Below are 13,434 nucleotides of genomic sequence, written 5' to 3'. Positions count from 1 at the left end.
TTGATGGTGTTGTATGTTTCCTCTAATTTGTTCTGTTTTGTGATGACAAAGGTGTCATCCATGTAGCAGACCCAAAATTTGGGTTTGATAGATGAGAGGGCAGCTTATCCAAGTCTCTACATTACTGCTTCCGCTATAAGCTCTGATATTGGTGATCCCATGGGTGTTCTCTTGACTTGTTTGTAGGTTTTGATATTGCATCTAAAGTGACTGGTGAGGCACAGATCCACTAGCTTGAGAATGTTGTCTTTGATGATGCGCTTGGCGCTGTCTGGTGTTTGTGGTATTGGTTTTCCTCATGGTGATGCCAGTGTTTCTTTGGTCAGGTCAATGTTAATTGATGTGGAAAGGGTTGTAAAATCAAAGGAGACCTTTATTTCGTCCTCTTCTATCTTGGTGTCTTTGATTGTGTTCAGGAATTCTTGGGTGGAGTGGACGTATGTTTACTCAATCCATTCCCCTCATGATTTTATAAATGTCTATTTTATAAAAGCCTCCGCCATTCCAGAGATAAAGGCCACAGCATATTCAGCCTCTTCCTGTAGCTCAAACCCTCAAACCCCAACAACATCCTTGTAAGTTTTTTCTGCGTCCATTCAAGTTTAACAACATCTTTCCTATAACAGGGAGACTAGAATTGAACACAGTATTCCAATTGTGGCCTGAGGAATGTCCTGTACTGCTGCAACATGACATCCCAACTTCTAAACTCAGTGCACTGATCAATGAAGGCAAGCATGACAAATGCCTTCTTCACCAGCCTGTCTACCTGTGACTCCACTTTCAAGGAACTGTGCACCTGCACCCTTAGGTCTATTTGTCCAACAACACTCCCCAGGGCCAGACCATTAAGTGTATTAGTCCTGATTTGCCTTACCTAAATGCAACGCCCCACATTAATCTAAATAAAGCTCCAACTGCCACTCCACAGTTTATTTAGCTGCTATTTGACTGTGTTGGATCTTTACTGAAAACAAAAGTGGGACACCAGAAAGCCTTATTATTATGGAAGTATCTATTCAGTTCCTAGACACGGAATCATGGCTAAGGTAGTAATTGAGAAATTAACTCAGACCTCTGGATGAAGAGTGCACAGAGGTTCACCAGATCATCATACCATCAAAATATCATCAGAATCCCATTAATGATGGGATTAATGATGAAGGTCCAGTTGAATCAAAGTCTTAATGAACAGTTTAACACAGTTAAAGCCCTCAGCCTATCAAGTACAGACACAAGGGGCTTTAGAATGGTACCATCATGGCCTAAAAATGATGGTCCAAGCACACTGTCAGAAACCTCCTAAGGTTGGAACAAAAAGCTGGAATTTATTTTGTTTGCCACCTGAGATTCACTGAATGAGTGTACCAGTTTCACTCCTTCAGAATTAGTTATTGATTATGAGATAAGTGTTCCTCCGAAACTTGTCAAAGGAATCTTTTTCAGAATAGAGGGATGAATATTTCAAATGAGATTACGAATGCATCTTTCAAAACCTGCTCACGGGACCCTGGAAGAGTCTTAGAAACACATTAGAGCTTGTCAAGCAACCATGAAGAAATGAGCAGACAAGCATGCTTAGACCTGAATAATTCAACAAGGGGGTGAGGTGTGACAGTCACAGCCTTTGCAAGGGGAACTGCTGAAAGCAGTGGATCATATAGGGGAATCAAGCAATTAGAAGTTATTTGTTTGACACCCCAGATCATTGGGCAAATTATCAGCTGAGTCATAACATTCCATTGAAACAATACCACTCCCCAGTGGGAGGGGAAAGATAAGCAAGTACAAGTATGTCAGATGGTAAGCACAGTGGAGAATAAATGATAGTTGGATTGAGGCAGAAGGAAGCTCAGACAATTCCGTAATTGAACCACCTACCAGCAGGTTGACTACACAGAGTTATTTGGGAGGTTAAACACCATGCTATCCTACTTAAATCCACAACAGCAAAGAGATTTGACATGGTTATTTAGAAAGCTTAATAGAGTCTGCAGGGACAAATCAAACTTTTGAAGAGTCACTGAGGCATCTTATCATAGGCCTTCTAAAAATCTTAAGTATAGCCTTATTATTATGGAAGTATCTATTCAGTTCCTAGACACGGAATCATGGCTAAGGTAGTAATTGAGAAATTAACTCAGACCTCTGGATGAAGAGTGCACAGAGGTTCACCAGATCATCATACCATCAAAATATCATCAGAATCCCATCCAGAATGGATTAATGATAAAGGTCCAGTTGAATCAAAGTCTTAATGAACAGTTTAGCACAGTTAACATCAGTTCCTCCTTATCTACACGAAATGCTAATTATTCAAAGAATGTCGAAAAGTTATATACATGATTTCACTTGCACGAAGTTAGCTTGACTCTGCCTGAATAACCTTGAATTTATCCCATCAGCCTGCTTTGATGTGTTTAATAATAGCTTCTAATATTTGTTCAGACGTTAAACAATTGGCATGTAGTTTCCTGCTTTTTGTCTCCTTCCCTTTTTTGAATAAATGTTTTGAACATTCAATATTTTCTAACTTTTCCCCAAAACGAGTGGATTTTGAAAAAAATAAAACCAATGACGATAACTACCTTACAGCAACTTTATTTAAAGCTCTAGGACTGAAAAGGTCAGGACTCAGGGATTTGTCAACCTGCAGTTCCAATAATTTGCTAAGTACCACTTGCTTGGTAATTGTAGTTTACTTGCGTTTGCCCCTCATTACCATTTTCTGATTTACCACGGTTTCTCGGGTGTTACACATATCCTATATCGTAAAGATCAATGTGTGATGTCTGTTCAATTCGTCAGCCATCTCCTTATTTTTCATCATTAATTTGTGAGACTCATTTTTGACAGTGTCAAAAAGTGTGGCGCTGGAAAAGCACAGCAGGTCAGGCAGCATCTGAGGAGCAGGAGAGTCGACATTCTGGGCATAAGCCCTTCATCAAGAATGTGGAGGGGGAAAGGGGCTGAGAGATAAATAGGAGGGTGGAGGTGGGGCTGGGGGGAAGATAGGTGGGAAGGCGATAGGTGGATGCAGGTGGGAGGTGATAGTTTGGTGGGGAGGGTGGAATGGATTGATCATTTTGTAAACTCTTTTCCTTTTCAAGTAGCTGTAGAAATAATATGTGAATTTAGATTTTCAAATAGATTTATTTTGTTTTCTTTTTCATTGATTTATATTTTAGTCATTCTTTGAGTTAGAGTCACAGAGTCCTACAGACAGGCCCTTTGGCCCAAACTGGTCCATGCCGACCAAAACTTTTTTAAACTATCTGGCCAATTTCCTGAGTGACCGCCCATCTTTGCACAATTATATACTTTTTCCTCTAAGTTTATCTCTGTCTTTATCTGTTTTTGTAAACCATAGGTAGTGCATCCTCCCATTAAAATTATATTTTTTTTGTTGAAATGTATCTATTTTATGCATTCTGAAATAGCCCCTGAAATATCTATCACTGTGACTCTAGTGACCTATTCCTTTACTTAATTTCCAGTTCACTCTTGCAAGCTCCGCTTTCATACCCTCATTATTGCCCATATTTAAGTTTAAAATATTAATCTCAGACCCCTCCTCTCTCTCAAATTGCAAGTAAAGCTCATTCAAATTGCGATCACTGTCTTCCTGGGGCAAGCTACATCATGAGATTGTTGATTAATCCTATCTCATTAGCCAATATTAGACCTAGTATTGTCTGCTTTCTTACGTCAAAACATGCTGTTCTGAGAAAACTTTCTGAGGACTTTCTATGACTTCCTTATCGAAGCTAACTTTGACTATCTGACTTTTCTACTCGGTATGTCGATTAATTTTCTTCACCCATGTTTGCCCATGATAATCACTGTACCCTTCTGACAAAATACTATTATATTTTCTTTGTTACTCTGTCCTACCATGTGGTTACAATTGAGTGACCTATATGTCATTCCTACAACCTAGCAATGTTTCACTTGGACATTGTTTGGATTTCAGTTGAAGAATAATACCTGTTGAGGAAAGGGCTGTCCTGCTCAACTCTCTCTTGTTTCTGAAGCACTGTTTGTGTCTGTCAAGTGTGTGAAACCTGATTCACCTTATGAAGTATATCTGGCTGACTTCTTAATAATGTGCTTCCTGAGCAAGCTGCAACTATCATGATTTCAGAGATAAACAAGAGGAGGCTGCAAGAACACAGCATGCCAGGCAGCATTAGGAGGTGGAGAAGTTAACGTTTCGGGTGTAATCCTTCTTCATGACTGGGGTGAGTGTAAGGGGAGCTGCAGACAAAGGGGGAGGGTTTTGGGTGGGGAGGGGGCGGGATCGTGACATAGGGATAGGTGAATACAGGTAGAGGGTACAGCTGGTTGGTTGATGGAAGGAATGAATCCGGTTGGTAGCTGGAAGGAAGGATTCCAGAGACAATCTACCAAGCTCTCTATATGTTCCAAAACACCAGACCACTAGCCAGCTAATCTAATACACCTCTTCTTTTTCTTTCAAAAACTGACCATTGTTGGTTGACCTCCAGTTGACCGCTTTACTCTTCCCATCCTATTTTTAATAATCTAATCAAACAAGCCCAAAAGTAGAGTATAACAGTTAGGTGAAAAATTCTAAATCTACAGACCCCTGTGAAATATCATGAGTCAGTTTGCAGTACTTTGTTAAATCGAATCACCTTTCAGTGAATTTATAGTTTATTCTATTCCCTTGTGTCATTATCTGACCCCCACCCCCCATACAAATCTGTCTGGAAGAATTCAGTGAAGGTGCCCTGTTTGAACTGCTGCGCTCAGGAAAGCAGCTTCATTGCAATAAATGTTTTAAAAATGAAATAAAGTATCTTGCACAGTCCATCATTAATTTAATTTGGAAGGACAAGGTTGAATGCTTTAGGCAGTAAATGTAGATGTGTTAGAGAGGAGTATGGCAATCACACCAAGGTGACAAGGGAAAGTTCGCTTCTGCGACCCCTCTTGGTTTGGATTAACTCCAAGATGAGTGAAAGCTTATTCGTCAGAGAAGTGTGGTGGAATATACCTTTATGTTTGTCCACGTGGACCATACCTTGACTGACTAAAGCATAATGTAATCTAAACAGTTCCATAAAAACGATGTTGTCCCCGGTATAACAAAGGAAAGCAGTTTGAGACAGTCATTACTAGCATACCATCTCCCAACCAACAGGCTGCTGATGACTTTTCACAGCTTCCAGTTGAGACATTAGGCAAGAGTTCAGAATAAAAAGCTCACACCTCTTCCATTTTGAATTACAAAATCACAGTCTCTTTCAACCATGAACTGGTAAAAATTATACTGACAATGTAAAAAATAACTATTGCATCTGAAGTCTATTTATTTCATGACAGTGTTTTGTATTGCAGATGTTGCTATGAAACAACAGCAAAATAGGTGAGATTTCGATTGACTAGATATTTTAACTAGCAAGTTATTTCAATATGAATTACAATATTGAAGTTAATGATTTGGAGGTGAACATCGAAGGTTCAGTTAGTAAGTTTGCAGATGATACCAAATTTGGAGGTGTAGTGGATAGCAAAGAAGATTACCTCAGAGTACAGCAAGATCTTGATCAGATGGGCTTATGGACCAAGGAGTGGCAGATGGAGTTTAAATTAGATAAATGTGAGTTGCTACATTTTGGAAAGGCAAATCAGAGCAGGACGTACACACCTAGTGGTAAGTTACTGGGGAGTGTTTCTGAACAAAGTAGATTTTAGAGTGCAGGTTTATAGTTCCTTGAAAGTGGAGTCACAAGTGGATACGATAATGGAGAAGGCATTTGCTATACTTTACTTTATTAGTCAGAGTATTGAGTACAGAAGTTGGGAGGTCATGTTGCAGCTGTGCAGGACATTGATTAGGCCACTGTTGGAATACTGTGTGCAATTCTGGGTCTCCTTCTTGTCAGAAAGATGTTGTGAAACTTGTAAAATATTTGCAAGGATGCTGTCAGGGTTGGAGGGTTGGAGCTATAGGGAGAAGTTGAATAGACTGGGGCTGTTTTTCCTGGAGCATCAAAGGCTGAAGAGTGACCTTATAGAGGTTCATAAAATCATGGGGGGGCATGGATAGGGTAAACATCCAAGGTCTTTTCCCTGGGCTGGGGGAGTCCAGAACTAGAGGGCATAGGTTTAGGGAGAGAGGGGAAAAGTGTAAAAGGGACCTAGGAGCAACTTTTTCACACCGAGGGTGTAGGAAATGAGTTGCCAGAGGAGGTGGTAGACGCTGGTATAATTACAACATTAAAAAGGCACCTGGATGGTTATATGGATAGGAAGACATTGGAAGGCTATGGGCAAAGTGCTGGCAAATGAAACTAAATGGTCAGCATGGATGAGTTGCATTGAAGGATCTGTTTCCATGCTGTACATCTCTATGACCCTTTGACTCTATGCAGTATATTATACGAAGCAATGAGAATTATTTTCAGTAGAGTTTGGTGTGGTGGCATGCTGTCTGGAGAGTGAATGGGTGAATGGGATTCTATTTAGAGATTCTATTATTCTGTGATTTTGGTGAATAAAATCAACTTCCAGTGAATGCAACAAAAGCAGAAATTGCTGTAAAAGTTCAGCAGATCTGGCAGTATCTATGGAGAGAAATCAGAGTGAACGTTTCGGGTCCATTGAATCTTCCTCAGAATGGTTCCTCAGTTTGCTGCTCCCTTTCTGACAGGTCAGCCGGGCCAGCAGGGGCTGACCTGATCTTCCATTTCAACTCCCCTTCCCGCTCCCTTTCTGACATTACCGTCCTTGGCCTCCTCCAATGCCACAGCGAATCAGACCTCAAATTGAAGGGATTACACCTCCTCTTCCGCCTGGACAGGCTACAGCCTGGAGGACTCAACATTGATTTCTTCAATTTCAAATAACCATCCCACCCATCTCCCAGCTCCCTTTCCAGTTCCCCCCCAACCCCTTCCATTGCTTTCACCGACCCTTCCTTTCACCTACCAACCCGATTCATTCCTCCCATCGACCAAACAGGCCATATTCTTGACCTCTGTTCATCTAATCCCACCTCACCACCCTATCCCTCTCCCCACCCAAAACCCTCTCCCAGCCCCATTATCTGAATCTCCACTACACACACCTCCAATCTTGAAGAAGGGTTACACCCAAAATGTTGACTTCTCCACCTCCCGATGTTGCCTGGCTTACTATGTTTTTCCAGCCTCCTGTTTGTTGCCCTTGGATTCCAGAATTTGCTGATTTTTTGTCTCGAACATGGACCGGAGGTGTTCCGCAAAGTGGTCACCCAGTCTGCATTTGGTTTCTCCAATGTAGAGTAGGCCAAATTGGGTGCAATAAATACAATACCCAAGATTGGAGGAGGTACAGGTGAAATGCTGCTTCACCTGAAAAGACTGTTTAGGCCCTTGAATAGTGAGCAGGGAGGGGTGAAGGGGCAGGTTTTGCACCTTTTGCAGTTACACAAGAAGGTGCTGTGGGGACAGGAGAGGTGATGTTGGTGGTTGTGGAGTGGACTGGGGTGTCCCAAAGGGAACGATCCCAGAAATGCAGATGGGGGGGGGCTGGGGAGGGTGGATGAGGGCAAGATGTGTTTGGAGGTGACATTCTGCTGGAGTTGTCTGAAATTGCAGGGAATGATCCTTTGAAGGCTGGTGAGCTTAAAATTGAAGACAAGGGAAACCCGATTACTCTGTTGTGAGTGATGGGAAGGGGCAAGGATGGAAGTACGCGTGATAGGTTGGATGCGTTTCAGGACCCTGTCTACCACAGTGGGTGGGAAACCACGGTTATGTCAGCAGCGCTGTTTTGGAATGTGGCATCATCCGAACAGATGTGACGTAGATGAAGGAACTGGGAGAATAAGATGGAGTCCTTGCAGGATGTGGGTGTGATGAGCTGTAGTGAAGGTAGCTATGGGAGTCAGCGGCTTTGTAGTGGATTGCGACAAACGGTTTATTCCCTGAAATGGAGACGGATAGGCCAAGGGAAGGAAGGGAAGTATCAGAAATAGATGATGTGAAAGTGATAGAGAGGTGGATATTGGAAGTAAAATAAATGAAATTTTCAAGGTCCTCGTGGGAGCATGAAGCAGCACCAAAGCAGTCATCGATGTACCAGGAAAAGAGTTATGGGATGGGGCCAGTGTAGGACTGGAACAAGGATCATTCCACACACCCCATACAGATTCAGGCATAACTGGGACCCATGCAGGTGCCTATAGCCACTCCTTTGACTTGACAGAGGTGATTAAAGGAGAAATTGTTCAGTGAAAGAACAAGTTCAGCCAAGCAGAGGAGAGTGGTGGTAGATGGGGAGTGTTCAGGCCTCTGGTCTAAGAAGAAGCCAAGAGCTTGCAGGTCATCCTGGTGGGGAATGGAGGGATAGAAGGATTTGACATCCATGGTGAACAGGAGGCAGTTGGGACCAGGGAACTGGAGGTTGTCAATTATGGTGGAGGGCATCAGGGGATTCACGGATGTAGGTGGGCAGGGTCTGGATTAGTGGAGAGAGGGTAGAGTCAAGGTAGGAGGAAATGAGCTGAGTGGGGCAGGATCAGGTTGATACAATGGGCTTACGGAACAGTCTGGTTTGTGGATTTTGGGAAGGAGGTAGAAATGTGCGTCTGGAGTTGGGAGACTATAAGGTTGGAGTTAGTAGGGGGGAGATCTCTGGAGGTAATAAGATTGGTGACAGTCCTGGCAACAATGGCTTGATGTTCAGATGTGAGGGCGATGGTCCAGAGGGCGATAGGAAGAAGCGTCTGAGAGTTAGCATTGAGCTCTGTGAGGTAAAGATCAGTGCACCAGACGACAAGAGCACCACCTTCATTGGCCAATTTGATAACAAAGTTAACAAAGAGAGCGAAGTGCAGCAATTTCAGAAAGGGGACAGGTTAGAGTAGGTGAGAGGAGCAGAGAAGTTAAAGGCAGCCAATGTCATGTTGGCCATTTTCAATGAAGAGTTTGAGTGCAGGTTTTTTTTTACCCAGAGCATTAACCTGAATTCCTGCCCTCACTCTCCTGCCTTCTTTGCGTGCTGTATAGAACTTGCTGCAAACACCATCAGGAAGGATGTGAGTCTGAGAGGGGTGACTATTACTGGCAGTGGGGGTCTACAGGATAAGGTTGCCATTTTCTGCTCGGATCTACTGTCAGAGCACAGACTCATTAGAATCAACGACCACTTTGAACGGGCCTCGGGGGCCAAGGTAAATCAAGGCAAGAGCAAGGACATGCTCTTTGGAAACTGGGTCGATGAATCCTCTATCCCCTTCACTGTCAGGACAGACCACCTGAAGGTGCTGGGTATTTGGTTCGGAGGACCTGCGGCATGTGCCACGTCTTGGGAGGAGCATGATACCAAAGTGAGGCAGAAACTAAGCAGATGGGAGTACCGGTCGCTCTCCATGACGGGAAAAAAACCTGGTCATCAGGTGAGAGGTACTCTCAGTGTTGTTATACATGATGCAGGTCTGGCCTATTCCCCGATCTTGCACCGCCACTGTCACCTGCGCCATCTTTCATTTCATGTGGAGATCGAAGATGAAAACTATATCTGAAGGGAAACCATATATAAGATCAGGACAAAGGAGGAAAAATACACTCAACTCTACCCTCACCCTGATGGCCACCTTTGTGTGTGGCTCCATCAAGCTGTGTGGAACCCAGGTATGCAAACACCAAGTGTCACTAAGCTTCTACCTGCCCCCTGTGTTGTGAAGGATGGGCCTGGCATCACTGCCGCAGAATGCTCCAAGTCATTGGACCGTTCCATATCACCTGTCCTCTGTGGAGAAATTAGTGAAGAGAAACACCTTTTTCCACAAGTCCATCAGGAAGTGGTGAGCACATAGTGTTCTTAAGACCCTTCGGGAAAAATGAGAGGGCAGATCCTGTCGAGCAGTTCAAAGTCATTTGGCAGAATGCCTCATCACCAGAACTTTCAAACAAGCACCAAAATATTGCTTGGTTGGTGGTAAGAAGGGCTCTGCCTGTGAGATCCATTATGCATGCCCAGGTCCTCTGCACCACCTTATGTTGCCCTCGAAGCGGCTTTGGAGGGTCACACACCTCCTTCTGGAATGTGCCTTTGCAAAGGAAGTCTGGAGAGGAATGCAGTGGTGTTTGTCAAGGTTCATCCTGAGCAGCTCCATGACACCAGATGCTGTGCTCCACAGTCTGTTCCTTGGGATGGAGGCCAAGTCAAACATCAACTGTGCCTGGAGGATCATCAACTCTGTAAAAGACGCTCTTTGGTCTGTCCAAAACTTGCTGGTCTTCCAGTTGAAGTCGTTAACCCCGACTGAGTGTTGTAGTCTGGCACATTCCCAGGTCCAGGACTACATGCTAAGGGATGCACTGAAGCTTGGGGCAGCTGCCAAAAAGGCGCGGTGGGGAAAGACCACCATGTAAGATCCTTCTGCTGGGAAAATGGGGGTCCATTCAGTAATTGGGCCCCACTGTTGTCTCAGCTAAATGCCAAGAAGTTGTCTGTATACATAGAGAATGGTGAACATCAACGACTTAATTTGTTCTCTGTAAGTAAAGACAGTATATATTAGAACGGCTTCATTATCTGTAATGGACCAAAGATTTCTTTCCATGAATAAAGTATATTTTGGAAATGAAAATAAAATTAACCTGAATTCCTGGATTGTAAACACTAGTGACATTACACTTACGCTACCATCTCCACAAATTTGGTAAGTATGAGGCAATGATGCAGAGATTGACCATGAGCATCTCATTCACTAGAAAACTCGACAACACTTCCTACCCGTGTTAGACTGAACTGTCAGTCTCAGGCATGGTCAGAAAGTAGTAGACTCCCGGTTCATCACTGTAGAGAAAGTTGGAATGAGAGTTACCTGAGGATATTCTCACATCCCTCCATATTAAACAAATGTATACACTTCTTGGCCAGTGGCAGATGGTGCTTATTCTGCAAGAATAGATAGGATGAAGAAGTTGTAGAAATATCTTTAAAAATTGGCCTAACTTAGAGCATGGATGGAATGCAACATTACACCCATGTGCTCAAACAATTATATGATGGCATGGTGACTCAGTAGTTAACACTGTAGTCTCACAGCGCCAGGGACCCAGGTTTGATTCCAGCCTCGGGCGACTGTCTAAATGGGTTTGCACATTCTCCCTGTGTCTGCATGGGTTTCCTCCGAGTGCTCCAGTTTCCTCCCACAATCCAAAAGATGTGCAGGGCAGGTGAATTGGCCATGCTAAATTGCGAAGTCGGGGGTAAATATAGGGTAGGGGAATGGATCTGGGTGGGTTACTCTTCAGAGGGTTGGTGTCGACTTGTTGGGTCAAAGGGCCTGTTTCCATACTGTAAGGAATCTTACCTAATCCAATCCTAACTACTACCTCTGTCATACCTAAAGCTACAGTTCATCCCTTGAATGTTACAAATCTGGATGGGCTCATTCAGCTGAGCATGGCCCAAAGGTTTTTTCATTGACTCGAAGATCTAAAACAACAGGAAAATATACAGATTATGAATCACTGCACATCAGAATTTGCTTCATCTGCGTTATTTGATTTAAAGTCTGGTCTCCCTCTCAGAGGAAGGATGTTGTGAAACTTGAAAGTGTTCAGAAAAGATTTACAAGGATGTTACCAGGATTGGAGGGTTTGAGCTATAAGGAGAGGCTGAATAGGCTGGTGCTGTTTCCCTTAGAGTGTCTGAGGCTGAGGGATGACCTTACAGAGGTTTATAAAATCATGAGGGTTATGGATAGGGTAAATAGACAAAGTATTTTCCCTGTGGTAGGGGAGTCCAGAACTAGAGGGCATAGATTTAAGGAGAGAGGGAAAAAAATTAAAAGGAACCTCAGGGGGACCAGAGGGTGGGAATGAGCTGCCAGATGAAGTAATGGAGGCTGTTATAATTCCAATATTTAAAAGGCAATCTGGATGGGACATGAATAGGAAGGGTTAAGAGGGTCTAAGTGCTGGCAGATGGTACGAGATTAATTTTGATTATCTGGTCAGTATGGATAAGTTGGATGGATCTATTTCCATGCTGCACATCTCTATGACTTTATGACTTGAAGTGAAAATCTATTTGTATGCCAAAGTCCCCTGAAAGTTATAGAATTAGGTATGGGAGTAGGTAGAAATCTTTTTGGACTTACTTGTTCCAAGAATGATTGGCAGAATGATGAAGAAAAGTAAAAGAGCAAAATTATTTGTCCACAATCACCTTGAGAAAAGCAACAGATATAGTCACAGACATGTGTTAACTCCAGGAAAGGTGAGAGAGGTAGGCAGGTAGTGCAGGAGTCTTCTGTGGTTACCCCCAGTTCAAACAACTGTGCTGCTTTGGAAAATGTAGGGGGTAATGGATTCTCAGGAGAATGTAGCATGAACAGCCAAGTTTCTGGTGTTGAGACTGGCTCTAATGTAATGAGGGGTACGTCGACTTCCAAGCGATCGATTGTGTTGGGGTCAGTTTGGTCAGAGGCACAGACAGATGTTTCTGTGGCCAGCAATGAAAAATCAGAATGGTGTGTTGCCTCCTTGATACCAGGATCAAGGATATCTCAGAGAGGGTGCAGAATGTTCTCAAAGGGGAGAATGACGAGCAGGAGGTCTTTGTACACTTTGGAGCCAATGATAGAGAAAAGGAAAAGCATGAGATTCTGAAGGGAGAATATAGGACGTTAGGCAGGAATTTAAAAAGGAGGTCCTTAAGACTAGTAATATCTGGATTCACTCTTGGTTCTACGAGCTAGTGAGGGTAGGAATAGGAGGGTAGAACAGATGAATGCATGGCTGAGGAGTTAGTGAATGGGAGTAGGATTAATATTTTTGGATCATTGGAATCTCTTCTGGGGTAGAAGTGACCTGTACAAGAAGGATTGATTACACCTGAATTGGAAGGGGACTAATATACTGGCTGGGAGATTTACAAGAGCTGCTTGGGAGGATTTAAACTAGTAAGGTTGGACGGGGACCCAAGGAGGTAGTGAGGAAGGAGATCAATCTGAGACTGGTACAGTTGAGAAAAGAAATGAGTCAAACAGTCACGGCAGACAGGAACAAAGCAGAGAACAAGGTCGGACTGATAAATTAAACTGCATTTATTTCAATGCAAGAGGCCGAATGAGGAGGCTGATGAACTCAGGGTGTGGTTAAGAATGTGGGACTGGGATATCATAGCAATTACAGAAACATGGCCCAGGGATGGACAGGACTGGTAGCTTAATGTTCCAGGATACAAATGCTACAGGAAGGATAGAAAGGGAGGCAAGAGAGAGGAGAGGGAGTGGCATTTTTGATAAGGGATAGTGTTACAGTTAACGGAGGGAGGATATTCCCAGAAATACATATAGGGAAGTTATTTGGGTGGAACTGAGAAATAAGAAAGGCATGATCACCTTGTTGAGATTGTATTATAGACCCTCGAACAGTCAGCTGGAAATTGAGAAATAAATTTGTA

The sequence above is a fragment of the Chiloscyllium plagiosum genome, chromosome 27, assembly GCF_004010195.1.
Source record: "Chiloscyllium plagiosum isolate BGI_BamShark_2017 chromosome 27, ASM401019v2, whole genome shotgun sequence".
NCBI lineage: Eukaryota > Metazoa > Chordata > Chondrichthyes > Orectolobiformes > Hemiscylliidae > Chiloscyllium > Chiloscyllium plagiosum.
Note: the sequence above shows the minus strand (reverse complement) of the source record.